The following is a 14,757-nucleotide window of genomic DNA, read 5'->3' on the forward strand; positions in this document are numbered from 1 at the left end:
AGCCTTCCTTGTATGTTTGCAACCAATATCGTATTCTATTTTCAATAACATTTAGGGACATGATTTTTTTTTCGCTCTGTTCCAAATCAAGTCATCCCCTCCAGGAGTGAAACTGCTGGTTTTCTCAACTTGCCATGATGTAACAGAACTGCACTGACCAAAATGGGTTCTTGTGGACGGGGTGAATGGAAGCATCCCTAGGCTAAAATGCCATAGATTTTCACAGTTCTAATCCAAAGTTTGATAGATTTTTTTTTAAAGAATTCTTCTAAATTTGTTTTCATGTATTTGGTGGATTTATTTCAAGAGTTCTGAAATGGTTGTTTTTCACAGCTTTGGTTTGGTCATTGCTTTTTATGGAGAGGATCTGCCATGCTTCTCATTTCCCCTGTCTGAAAGCTTTGTTTTCTAGAGTGAAATTGTGTGTCTTTAGAACCCCAGCAAAGAGATTATTGGGAGGATGAAATCTAGAAAATATCACTTTATTACAAAATAAAATAAAAATCAATAGCTAACTTCAACTTAGGAAAATATGATTGAATGGCTTCAGTGAGGAATAGTCACAAAAACCATGTTTTCATTTGAGAATTAAGAAAACTGGCTTCTGGTTCTGACACTGCTGCAAATCCTAATGCATTGTCTTATCTAGCTGAGACTCAATTGCCTCAGCTGTCAAAAATAGAAGTTGGAGTCAATTTCGTACAAGGATCTTTCTTGGTCTAATACCTGTACTTCAGATGAAAACAGCAAACCATGGCTGAGTGATGTTTAAATAACCACAGTAATAGTGGTAAGTGACAGTAATAAAGCTGTCCACTGTACTAAAACACTTAGAGTCATGTTCTTAGTAAAAATCCTCTGGTGAGCATGGATTTGGCTCAGCACACATTCAGAAAATGTGCATATGTAACTAGACCAATACATGGTCATATAATCAAGTGTACAAATAGAGGCTTGATTGAGAATATAAATAACTAGATAACCAAGACCCAAGTACCACAAATGAGTAGTATAACATGGTGCTTGTTCATCTAAAGACAAGGTTTCAAATCTCTGCTCCCTACCTAGTAACTGTGGTTACTGTTCTAGGCCTCAAATTCCTCATCTGAAAAATGAGCATAAAATCATTTATTACTTTGACACCTAAGAGAATTAAAACAGATATGGCATTTCAAGTTTATAGCACAGAGCCTAGCATATAAATGCTCCATAAATTGTAGTTGTTTCAATTATTTCCTATCTCCAGGGATGGTCCTGTGTGTTGTCATTGGAGGTGTCTGTGCATGAAGGTTGGAATCCATACCCAGTCTCTCTCTTCTTGGAGGCTAATGCTAGAACAAGATGTGCTAAGAAAGCCCTCCTTAAAACAATCATCAGGACCCATTACAGCCTCACAACCTTATTATGTGGAATTAGGAAGGTGCAACAGGATGAGGTAGGAGAGGAAGTAAGAAAGATGAGAAAGGAGAGAGTACTGAACAGAAGGCACAGAGGGTCATTGATTTGCCTTAAGTGATAGAAAAAACTGGATGAGAACATGTAAGGGCAGCAAGAAGCAGGCAGAGAGCAGAGAAGACTGATTCTGCCTGAGGTCACCCCACAGATACCATTTTAGGATTCCGAAGGCTTCTCCCTTCTCTCTTTCACAACACCATCTAGCATTGGATATCTATGACTCACCACTCTCTCTTCTCTATCAGCAAAACATGAGTTTCACTCCTCCACCTCGTCTCTCAAATTGGTCCCAAGCCCAGAGGTTTCCCAAAACTGTGTCTCATTTATCCCCCTTGGCAGGCAGCACTAAGGGTGCTCCCCCAGCTGACATGTTGCTGGCCAAGTTTACCTATTCTGGGTGCATTGTTTTTTGCCATATGGGCCTTTCCACTAAGGCTCTAGGAAACAGCCTCTCCAAGTCAATCACTTAGAATGTTTGGGGAGATACTGACTCCTGTAATTGTCAAGGTACACGTCTAGGGTAGGGATTAGATATGGTTCAATCAATCAAGCTTCCACTCCATGTTCTTGTGACGTTCTTGACTCTACCTATCCTCACCTTATTGTCAGGCAACAGCAATTTTGGGAATCATGCCCAGACAACATAGCAGAGAGGAAGAAAGAGATTATTCCTTCCTCTGGCTCTTTCTATAGAGAAAACAACTTTCTTTATGAGCATCTCCTTGAAAACACCCATTTCTGAGCCAATTCCTGTGGTCTAAAGAGTGCCATATCCTGGTTAGTTATATAGCCTGAGTTCTTAGAATGACCATTGGCAAACTTCTCAGGACTTCATGTCCACATGAATACTCTGGGAATCTTAGTCAAATGCAGATTCTGATTCAGGAGATTTGAAGTGGAGTCTGAGAATCTGCATTTCTACCATTCCAGGTAACATATATGGTCTGCAGTTTTACAAAGGCATGGTGGGTATATGGAAAGGTTTGTAAGTTTTTATCCACCATTGAATTCCCAGAGCCTATACTACCACTCGGTACATAAAAGATAGCCCATGAGTATTTGTTGAATTTTGAAGAATATTCAAAAATTGGGGAACTGATGCACAGTCAGCTAAAGATCTTTCTAATCCATTATCCCTCTGCAGGCTCAAATGTCAACTTTTGAGCCTTTCAATATTATCTGAAACACCCAAATGAATATGATGCAACACTTACACTTTGAAACTGAAAGGTTACATAAGTTTCCTTTCCTTGAGAACACTGGTAAGAGACAAACTCACTAATCCCACTGAGACATCAATATTGAGACACAGGGATCTCCTTTCCAGATGCACAAAATTTTACAATTAGAAGTATTATATACAAAGATTGCTGAATGTTTGAGTCTAGAAGTAAATGGTATTATTCTCTGCAAAATTTGTAGAGTGGTTTCTCCTATCAAACAAGCATAAGTGGCATGTGACAAACATTTAAATGACACAAATTATACAAATTCAAACTAAGATAAAGAAATGAATGTTGAAATAAGATACTCTGTTGGCACAGTATTTTCTAACTCATTACAAAATGAAAGAACCTGTGATTTAGATTTGAAAGGACCTCTAAGTAGTTTTTCTGAAATGTTTTACATCTTTCTAAGTGATTCTTATTCTTTGCAGCAGTCAGCAGTAGCTCTGTGTTCTGGAGCAAGGGCAAAGACAGTTGGATGGAAGCCTTCCTGAATTCCATTCACCCAGAATGATAGCTCGGGAAAAAAAACGTTATCTCCAAACAAAAAATTTCAAAGAGAAGACTGTAAAATATAAAACAGCCCACTCAGACTTGTGACCCCTAGCACTTGCAACTCTGATACCATAATGAAGCAACTTTTCTGGGGTTAGGGAGAACAGCCACCCTCACAGTAGTTGATGCCAGTGTAAACTCTTTGTGGACCCCTGCCTCATTTATCTGCTAGGTAGCAAATCTCAGGTGACTCTCAGAGGCCCAGTCAGGTTCCTGTGAAAGGGCTAACTCCGCGGCCCCATTTCCTCATGCCCCTTCTCTTATCACAAGGAAATGCACTTACTCCTTCTGCTTTGATTTCTGGAAGTGACAATTTATCTTATGGAAATTACTGCAAACTTATTAACTGAGATTTTCCAGTTGCCCTTGAACTCCAAGCCTGCCTTCTGCCAAACTCATAGGCAGAAGATTCTCTCTGGCCAGGTTGTTTATGTGTGACTGTCTTTTTTCCATGAGAGGATCACCAGGAAAAAGGAACAAGAAAGCAGGAGGCAGATAACATCATCCATTATTCCCTTCCCCTAGCAGAAAATGGCCTATGCCTCCAACAAAGGAAGGTAGAGAACAAGGTTCACTGCTTTCCCTGACAATGAAAGCAACAAAAGACCTTCTTTAACCACCTGAGACAACTTGGAAAGCATCAACAGAGAAAGTTCAACAACTGAGGAGCTGGAACACACGATGAGCAACTTAGAGAAAAAAAAATCTCTAGCAGTTGAAGAGTGCTTGCAAAAGCCCAGAGGTTGCTGCCTTCAAAGAGACCATCAAGTTCAGTGAAAGACCAGAGGACAGGATTGAAGACAGTGGCACTCTAGGAGATTCCTGAACAAGAGGGAGCTGAGGTAGAATCTCAAATAACTGGGTAAAACAAGAACTGTCCTAACTCTTGACTTCTCCTGAAAGCAAAAAGAATTTTCCATAGAAATGACTATATCCTTATCTCATTCCACCCTGCTACTTGCCCTCTGCTGTGCCCCCCTATTCTTTTTAATAACTTTGACAGTTTTGCCCACCCTCTGTTCCTGCAGTGTATGCCAAGTAAAAACCCTTAAGAACTCAATGGCCACAAAAGTATCAAACAGACAGGTCAGTTCACTTATTCCCAAAAGGTCTTTCCTATCTCTCATTCCCTCTTGATTTTAGAAAGTTTTGAAGGGTGGTATTAGTGATCAAAATTAAAATAGGGAAAGAGAACCTGTGAATGCTCTATTTACTAGGAAATAGAATTACAAAAATGTGCTTAGGAAAGTAAATTCTCTGAGCTCATCATAGCCTTTGTAATATTGGAAACCTTTCAAGAACTCTTTAGATAATGGGTTTTAAGAGAGCAGTCTAAAATATTTTTTTAAATGCTAAGCAATCCAGAGAAGTTATAGGACCAAAACTGTTCAAAGTTTTACAAACTTTCACCACTGCAAAGAGATGAACATTTTCCCCATCCTTCCCATTTCTATGCAAATTTTTAACCAAGGAAGTAGCAGTGATTATTAAATGTGCACCCTGCCACTTAAGTTTCAGGACATCATATAAATAATTAAAGTCATTCACTCACAAGATGAGACATAAGCAAGTAACTGTGAAGGTCATACAATCAGTGAAAATTAACATTTCAAAGTTCTATAAAAGCACCTTTAAAAGTCCAACTTTTGTAATTCCAAACAGTTGCTCTTCCAAGCTAAAAAGTAAACTTCAGTCTTCTCTTTGGTAACTATACCTTCCTCCCCTAACCCCCCTATTCCCTTTTTTCTTTCTAACAAACATAGAAAGAAAAAGGAAAAGCAAAATAATAACTGTTTAAAATTCCAAGGTTTTACTTCAAGCCAAGGCCACATTTCTCAGCAACTTTGATCAGGTAAATTACCTCTAAGTGTCTCAATTTTTCCCTCCAGAAAACTGAAATAATTTATCAATCACCTTTGATCTGAAAATTTGTAAAGGCTTTAAGAGATTGAAACCTACCTGCTGGAATTTCTGTTTCCAGGAAGATGGAGTAGACATACTTATCCCTATTCCTCCTGCTGAGCTCCACTAAAAACCTTGGAAATTATATATAAAACAAACACAAGATCTTAAAGTTGATAAGAAGAAAGCAGGCTGACTAGGGACCTCTGGATCTGAAGAACATAAGTGGTGAGTTCCCTGGGGTTTCTTTTTGCTTCATATATTCCAGACTGGATACTGGAGAAATGGAACCCCCACAAACATCAACAGTCATAGACAAAAAAAAAACAAAAAACAAGAAGCAGTAGCTCAAAGGAAAGCTTGCTCTCTCTCACCAAAGGACCAGGAAAGTGACAGTCTAGAAATACAAAAACTTTCAGATAATAACAAGTCTATTCTGCCAAACAGCATAGAAGAAAACTGTAGCCCAAACTCCCACTTCTGCCAGCAAAAGCCAAATGGAAGGTCTAGATATCCACTCTTGGCAGAGCAGAACAAGGTGCTCCAACACCCTCCCCCCCAGCAGTGTGTCAGAGGAAGCCTACTGAAAAGTCGTAATTTTCACCAGTGTTCAGTGGTAACAAAAACACCACAACCCAGTGCCACTGGAAACCACATAAGGACCCTGAAATTCCACCCCATCCAGCAGTAAGAAGCCTTACTCTCAGGGTTTTAGTGCAGGCAGAGTGGAGAACCTGGACTGTCAGCCCCACCTAGCAGTAGGGAGGTGGCAGCCCCACCTCACCCACCAGAGCACTGTCAGAGAGGCCTGCTAAAACACAAGATTTAAATAAAATCTAGAATCTTATAATATTCTAATTGTCCAGATTCCAATTAAAAAATCACTTGTTACATCAAGAACCAGGAAGAACTTAACACTAAATGAGAAAAGACAATCATCAGATGCTGTATGGAGGTGATACACATGTCAGAAGTACCTGACAAGGATTTTAAATCAGCCATCACAAAACTGCTCAGATGAACAATTATAAACATACTTGAAATGAATGAACAAATAGAAAGTCTCAGCAAAGAAACAGAAGATGTAAGGAAAAAACAAAATGGAAATTTCAGGATTGAAAACCAGAAAACTCAATGGATGGTCTCAACAGTCAAATGAACAAGGCAGAGAAAATAATCAGTGAACCTGAACAGAACAGAGAGAAGACAGACTGACAGGAATGAACAGTCCCAGGGACAAATGGATGGATAACAAAAGAACTTGTCGTCAATGTCCAAGAGGGAAAGGAGAAGGAAGATGAGGCTGGAAAGGTATCTAAAGAAATAAAAGAAAAAAAATGTCCTAAATTTGGCACACACAAAACAAGGTCCTACAGATTCAAGAAGCTGGGCAACCCTGGAACAGAAAAAAACAGCCAAGGAAATCCATTTCAAGACACATCATAGTCAAACTTCAGAAAACTAAAGAATCTTGAAAGAAGCCAGAAAGAAATGACACGTTGCTTATAAGGGGGAAAAAAACAATTCAAACGACAGTGCATTTCCCACCAGAAATGAAAGCAGCCTGAAAGAAGTGGCACAATATTTCTTCAGTGCTGGAAGAAAAGAACTATCAACCCAGATTCCCATACCCACTGAAAATATCCCTCAAGGCCGAAGGGGAAACCGAAGCATTGTGAGGTGAAGAAAACCGAGGAGAATTTGTTGCCGGCCGACCTACCTGGGAAGGCGGCTAAAGAACAGCGCACCCCAGCGCGGACGCTCAGGCCCGGGCACCTGCTGCACTCCGCGACCTGTGCTACGCGACGACACGCCTCCGGAGACGCAGCGCGTCTGCGCAGCTCCCGCCAGAACGCAGCCCCGCCCCCGGGTGCGCACGCATCCCCCGTCTCCCCAGCCTGAGCCGTCAGCAGACAGGCAGTGAGTGACAGAAGGACTGACTCTAGGAAAGTCAGCAGGGAAGAAAGTCAGCAGGAAGATCGAATGTACGGGTTAACCACAATAGGCTTTCCTCGTCCTCCTGCTGTTTCTAAATTGGGTTTGATGATTGAAGTAAAAAGTGTGACATTATCTAATGTGGTTGTCAACAAATTTTAAGACATCTGTATTACAAAGGGGAGGGCGGTAAAGGCACATAGAGGTAAAATTTCTTCACTTTAGTTTCTCCACTTCAGGACACATGTATATATACTACATATACTATATATACATGCATGCATATATACTAATATAGTATATAAAGTATACTAATGTATATATGTGCTTTATGAAGAGATACACTAAAAAAACTATACATATAGAATTCTAAGAAAATGTTCATGTGAGGCAAGCAGGAAAAAGAAAAGGCAGTAAAAACAAATAGAAATAACTTTAAAAAGGCATACTTAAGCAATTATTAATAATGTATTACATATCATTTAAAAGACATTGCAGCAATTACAAAGAGAAAGTTTGGACTGAGCGACTTAAGAAACATTACCCTATGTGCTGCCTACAAAAACATTACCCTCAAATATAATGACGTAGGTAGGTTGAAAATAAAAGTATGGGAAAAGATATATGTTTCAGTGTGTTTTATGCATTTGATATATATGTAAAGCAAGAAATGATATAACTAAGAGGAAAAACTGGCAAACCCATAATTACAGGTGAATACTTCAACATCCCTTTCTTAACTCTGATAGAAGAGCTAGGTAGAAGATCAGCAAGAATATCAAAGAATTCAACAACACCATCAATCAGCAGGCCCTAAAGACCACAGAACACTCCATAAAACAGTAGCAGAATTCACATTCTCTTCATGTACATAACATATTCCAAGATAGACCAAACCTGACCAAAGAGCAGATGCCAACAAATTTAAAATATCTGAAATCATACACAGTATGTTCTCTGATCACAGTGCAATCAAACTAGAAACCAACAGCAGAAGCGCAAAAAGAAAATATATGTTTGGAAACTAAACAACATACTTCTAAAAAATCCATGGGTCAAAGAGGAAGTCATACTGGAAAAAATAGAATGAAAACGAAAATATGTCATCGGAATTTGTGGGACACAAATAAAGCAGTGTTGAGAGGGAAATTTGCAGCACTAGATGCTTACATGAAGAGGAAAAGTCTTGAATCCATAAGCTAAGCTCTCAGCTCAAGAGCATAGAAAATGAAGAGCAATGATAAACCCAATTAAGCAGGAGGGAAATAACAAAGAGTAGAAATCATGAAACTGAAAACAGGAAAAGAAACAGAGAAACTGATGAACAAAAGGTTTGATTCTTTGGAACAATCAATAAAACCTACAAATCTCTAGCAAGAATGACAAAGAAAAAGAGAGAACATAGAATTAATAATATCTGAAATGAAACAGAAGATATCACTATAGACTCTGCAGACAGCAAAAGGATAATAAGGAAATATTACAAATGACTCTACACATAAATTGGAAACCTTAAATTGACCAGTTCCCTGAGAAATACAATCATAAATCACTCAATATGTAATAGGTAATTTGAATAGCCCTATAACTATTTTATAGATTGAAACTGAATTCATAATGTAAAACCTCTCCAAAGAAGAAATTTTAACCTAGAATTCTTCACTGAAGAGTTCTACCAAATACTCAGAGGAATTAATGCCTCTCATGAAATTTTCTACAATTCTTCCAGAAAATTTAAGAAGAGGAAACACTTCCTAATTCATTCTGTGAAGCCAGTATTACCCTTAAAATAAAACCAGACAAAAATAATAGCAAATAAAACTGCAACCAATATTCCTCATGAACAAATCCTTAATAATATATTAGCAGATAGAGTTCAGTAATGGACAAAAAATATTATGCCATGACCAACCAACTGGGGATTATTCTAATGATGCAAGGCTGTTTGAATATTGAAGATCAATCAATGTAATTTATTACATTAACAGACTAAAGGAGAAAAATCATGACCACAGCAATTGAAGCATAAAATTCGTTTTTCATGCTTGTTAAAAACTCTCAAAACACAGGAAGAGAGGGGGATTTCTTCAACCTGTAAAGAAACATCTTTTTATAAAATACCTGCAGCTACACATCCCATATAGTAGTGAAAGGAATTTAAGAGAAGAGAAACAGTAATATGAAGCAGGCTGTTTGACAGTGGGTCACCATTAGTGAGAAGGTCAGCTGGTGTGGGGGTACAGGTGGAGGGAGGAGTTGGAGAAATGCCCTCTTCTTTTGTTCCTTTAATGAAACATTAATGCAACTTCTGTTTCAGTGGCAAAAAGGGTATTTCACCAGGTGAATGTTTTAAGTTCCTAAAAAGTAAGTAACTGTTTCAGCCTTTTAAATTCCTTACAAAATTATCGATGAGTCATGAGAAAAATGCTAACATCAAAATTAAAATCAAATGAATCACTGTTTCTGGCTGCAAAGCAGAAGCACTTTGCTCTATGCTCACCACTCTGCTGAAGGCCCATTGGCTGGCAGCTTCCTCCCACCCCACCACACCCCCTGCCCACTGGGGCAGCCCTTCTCCCCAATGTCACAGAGACTGGATTTTGGATAGGAAGGCAGCACTTTCTCACCCACCAGGAGCATTTTCCACGAGGCAAGTCTGTGCTGTTACTTCTCTCCCCAAACCCAGTCCCATCACCATGGAAAAGGAAATCACAATAAGATCTTGTTCCTTTTCCAAGCTGTCATCTCAGAAAAGAATTTCGGCCCAGTTTCACTTGGGTTCAACAAACTCTCAGGTTTGTGATGATGTAGGACCAAATCCCTCTCCCTTTGTATCAAATCGGTTTGTCTTTAGCAGCTCCTTTCCCTAACACATTTTCTTATGTTCATGGGAGGTCCTGAGAGCCAGAGGAAGGGAGAAAGAGAGAAAGAAAGAAAGCTGAATGTAAAATAGAAGGAAAGGAAAATTCTAATTTTTTTTAAAGGATTGGTGAGTGATGGGGACAAGATTAAAGGTACCAATCTCTCCTGCTGCCTAAGAAGGACCACCATTTAACTTACGTCATCACTGGACACCCTTGTGGGTTCTGACTCCTTTGGGACGTAGAGGTCAGAACCCCACAGATCTACTAGGTGAGAGCCTACTAGAGGGTTGTGTTTTGGCACCAGCTGCCATAAAGAGAGGTTCTTATTTTTATACCACTGGGACTGAACCACTGCCATAGCTCTGGACTTCCTCAAAATGGTACATGATACACAGACTTATCCTCCATCCATTAAAGTTCCTTAATTACTCTCCTAAAGATTAACGGTGGTCTTATAGTTCAATGTCTTATCTCTAATGGTTCTGGGAATGGGAACTCGCTGAGACACTGCCTGCCATCCTGTGAGATGGCACCTGATTGTACTGCAGGAATGTCTAGCAATATTCATCCTGCTCCTTTAAGCCACATCCTTAAAAGTATCTTAGCTAACTCATGAGTACATGTAGAGGTGAGGTTAAACAAAGGCACACAGGGAGTATCCTTCTGACATCCCGACCTCAACCCGGTTTCATCGCTGAAAGTAATATTCAAGCACAAAAGATGTTCACAAAAGAGAGACAGGATCTGGAGCCCACTGTATTATCTGATATGACTACCTTCCAGAGATGCATTACCCCAGCAAGTCAGAGATATACGTTCCTTAGTGAAGCCATTATTGGTAAAAGGATTTTAGAATTCTTAGCCTTCAGTTCTTTCTCCACAGCAAACCATTCTTTCTCAATTCACTAAAAAGGGAGCCATCAAAAGTAACTTCAGAGCCCTTTTTACATAGGTAAAATGTTCCTCACCATCACCAAAGGAGTTCATCGTGCTATGATCATATTTAAAAACCACCCTCTGCTCTTGAAAGCTGCATTAATTATATATATACACACACATATATATATGTATATATATATATTTTTTTTCCATCACAAAGAACCCCTAATTTCTCCAGTTCTCTCCACTTTCCTTTATTCAGACAAGCTGTCTTCAGGCAGCAAACATACACTGAATCCTCTAGGAGTGGACAATACTGGAGTTTTCTCCTGAGCCTATTTTCTTACATCTGTGGAGCCCACCTATTGATTGTCATGAGGTTTGCTGTCTGATTCACCTTAGGGCCCTGGTGTTTAAGCAACATTATTGTCATGCCTTATAATATTGGCAATACCAGTGTGCTTATGAGGACTATAGGTTTACTGGTTAATTAAACCAAGTGACTGAGCAATTTTTAAGTCAGTGGTAAGGTTTCTTTATAGGAGAACATTTGGTCAAATTTATATGTACAGGCCAGACAGGCTTCAGAATATGCTCATTTCCGAGTCAGTCTACAGCGAACAAACTTCAGGGCTCCCAGTTTGATCTGAATGCCAGGAAATCCTGCCTGTAAATGAATCAGTAAAGTTGGTAAAGTTTTCCATAGATCTGACTGAATTCCAGCAGAGGGAACCCTGCGAAGAGAAGAGACAGAGAGGCAGCATCTCTGAGGATGAACAAGGGAAAAGGGCAGACCTCGAGTGAGGAAAGCAGGTCAGCTACCAATTGTGTACACATGCAAGGCGAACTTGTGAACACATGTCCAACTTGGCAGATGTATAAAGATCCTGTATTTATAATATGCTCCTGAAACATCTTACTTGAAATGAGCAATTTAAACAACTTTGATTTAAAATGAGGCTTTTAAGAAGTTTTAAAAACATTTCCCATACTATGTACTAAACACCAAACGCAGCTTTCTGGAGAGTGTTCTCCCCCAAATGAAGTCCTGTGTTTCTGAATGTTACCTTGAAAAGAAGTCTTTCCTCTACTTCTTTGCCTTGCAACAGTTGAAGCAGCTGGAAGCTGGAGCTCAACTTTATTAGTGATTTAAAACACACTCCTGGAAACTAAGCTGGCTTTTTTTTTATCCATCCAGGTGGGAAGCATGTTCCAGCAAACAAGAACAACACATAGTTCTCAAACAGATCATGCCTTAAGAGCTCAACTTCCAAACATCTCCTACCAGCCATCTACCAAACAATAGGCAAGGGTAATCTAGTAAGACAAACTAAGTCTTCTATATAAAGACAAAGATAAAACAGTTCGACATCTTTAAAAATGTCTTTTCAATCTTAACTTTTGTCTGCTTGGTCGTCTAGCAACCAAGTGCCGAAAAGAAACTCCACCCAAACCAAAGTGAAACAATAGACACTTAACTTCATAAGTGTGTGTGTGTGCGCGTGTGTGTTAAGATTCTCAGCATGCAAAGATGAAACTTGCTTTCAGACAAAACAGAAAACGTCCTGATTGTGGATGGAAGGAAAGGAAGTCGGGAGTGAGTAAAAAGCAACTTTGAAAATGCGTAATGCAGGATGAGGGTATAGTTTCCACACACGGGCTAAAGCAAGGTTTACACACTTAAGTAATAAAAACAAACCATTAAGTTAGGCCCAGCACTGTCAGGAAGTATAAAACAGTTCTTGAAACTTTGCAGTTACTATACAAAAGCTTTTCATAAACTCTGTTTCCTGATCTTCATTAAATGTTCACATCAAGTTGCCATGGGGCAATTAGCTTGCCTCCTGAAATCAATAAAAAATCAACAATTTGGAAATAGTTGTACAGTAAAATAGTTCAATAATTATTCTCTCATAGTGTTGTGGCCAAGTGGTTCCAGTGTAAATGCAGTCCAGATGAGATCCTGCTCCTTATGAGGGAAGCTTCAAGCAAATTGGTGGTTTGCAGAGAGATCTCCGCGTCAGAATGGACTGCAACAATAATGTGCTCCTGGCACTGCCTTGGAGTGGGGCCCAGGGCGCCAGGCAAAAGCGGGCTTGAAGTGGTGCTCAAGTCAGTGTCTGGCATGCTGCTTAAGCACCTTAGAGGGACTCAATTCAAAATGTAGAGATTCTAAATGAAATAAGCCCAACGAATAAAAAAATTAGGTGCCCTATGCTCAGCATCTATACTCCAGACAGAAACAAATAAAAAATTTTCCCTTGGGTATACTGTGTGTGTGTGTGTGTGTGTAGTACTATATATATAATGTATACATGTGTGTGTATGTACATATGTATGTGATGTATCTATGTGTGTATTATACATATGTGCAGATATATAGCATATTACATGTTATATATGTAAAGGGTCAATTTGAGATTAGGAATTCATTCATTCTAGCATTTCTTCAGCAAAATTTCAAACCTGTGTTGCTTGTAAGAAATCTTCAAAGTGTTCCCCTAAACACTGATCCTTGTAAATGAGGCTGCTAAACAGATGATCCTTGTAGGACATTTTGCTAAAAAGGAGGTGCCAACGTTATTACTTCACTGACCCCCATTGCAGAGAAATCAATTTCTTTTGCTTTTCCTAGCCAGAGCCCATTCACTTCAGCACCTTATTTGAAGCCAACCATGGCATCATAAATTCCAATATCCATCAAACTGAACCTCAAATACCTGCTTGGGAAGCTTTTTATCACCCTCTAGGCTCCATGGTGTTGTACAGTGAAATATCTTAGGACTTAAAAAAGAAAAATCAAGCATCATTTTAGTATAAACAAATGCTTTAAATGTATGACATCTATTTGCTGCCTTCAAAGGGAAACCTTTTAACTCAGACACTTGGCACTAAGATCACACGGGATCAACTCAGTGGACTGACTTAAGTGTTAAACTTTTTTAAAGTACGTTAAGGGCCTGCACCTGCTCCCCCATCCACATAGATGTACTGACACGTATTTGACTAAACTGACTACATACATGCCCAAGCAAGCAAGCAGAGCAGATTTTACAAGATAAGCAACCAAGTGTTTTCATGTCTGAGGGTGGCTAGAACACAAAATTGCCAGTCATCTTGTGGGGGAAAAGAATGCCTTTGAAAAAAACATGTAAGGCATCATTACAGATATGGAGAAGTGTATTCAAATACCACCCTGTATGCAGGTTTTGCTGTTTGGATTTTTTTTCCCTTTAAGCAGTACTTCTTAGAGAATGTCCCAATTTCTGCTATAGTGATCCAGAAGATAATTATTTGAACCTTGCTACTCAAAGCATAGTCCTTGGATGAACGAACAGTAAAGACTTCATCTGAGAGTGTTTTAGAAATGCAGACTCTCAGGCCCCACCCCAGACTCATTGAAACAAAACTTGTATTTTAACATGATCCCAAAGGGTCTGTACACACATTAACATTGCATTCCCCTTGAGGCAATACTGTTGATAGTATGCACATTAAGATCTAATATATTTTATCTAAAGCATTGGTTCCCCCAAGTTAGATAGCAGTTCACTTTGAAACTTGCAGGCAGATGATCAGAAAACCTTGCCCTGGAGAATGCTGTAAGGCTGTAATTTATGTCAGCAGGGTGGAGGAAAGAGGAAAAGGAATTTACCTGAATGAAGACGACTTTTATCCCTCACCTCACCCTACCCATTCCCTGCAAAGAATAAACAGAAAAGGAACAGTGCCAAGCATTCTTATGTCTTCGTGACTGCCCATCCATGTCACACTTTAGCTACATTTAAATTATTTTTCATTGCACAGCTATGTTCCTTTTGCCTTAGAACAGATTTGTGGCCTCTCAGTCAGTGAATCAATATCTTAACCTTAACATGATTGTAGAATTAAAATAGGCTATTTGTAAAAGAGCTTTGAATTGCACAAATGATTTTTCCACT

Source organism: Manis pentadactyla, chromosome 5, assembly GCF_030020395.1.
Source record: "Manis pentadactyla isolate mManPen7 chromosome 5, mManPen7.hap1, whole genome shotgun sequence".
Lineage (NCBI taxonomy): Eukaryota > Metazoa > Chordata > Mammalia > Pholidota > Manidae > Manis > Manis pentadactyla.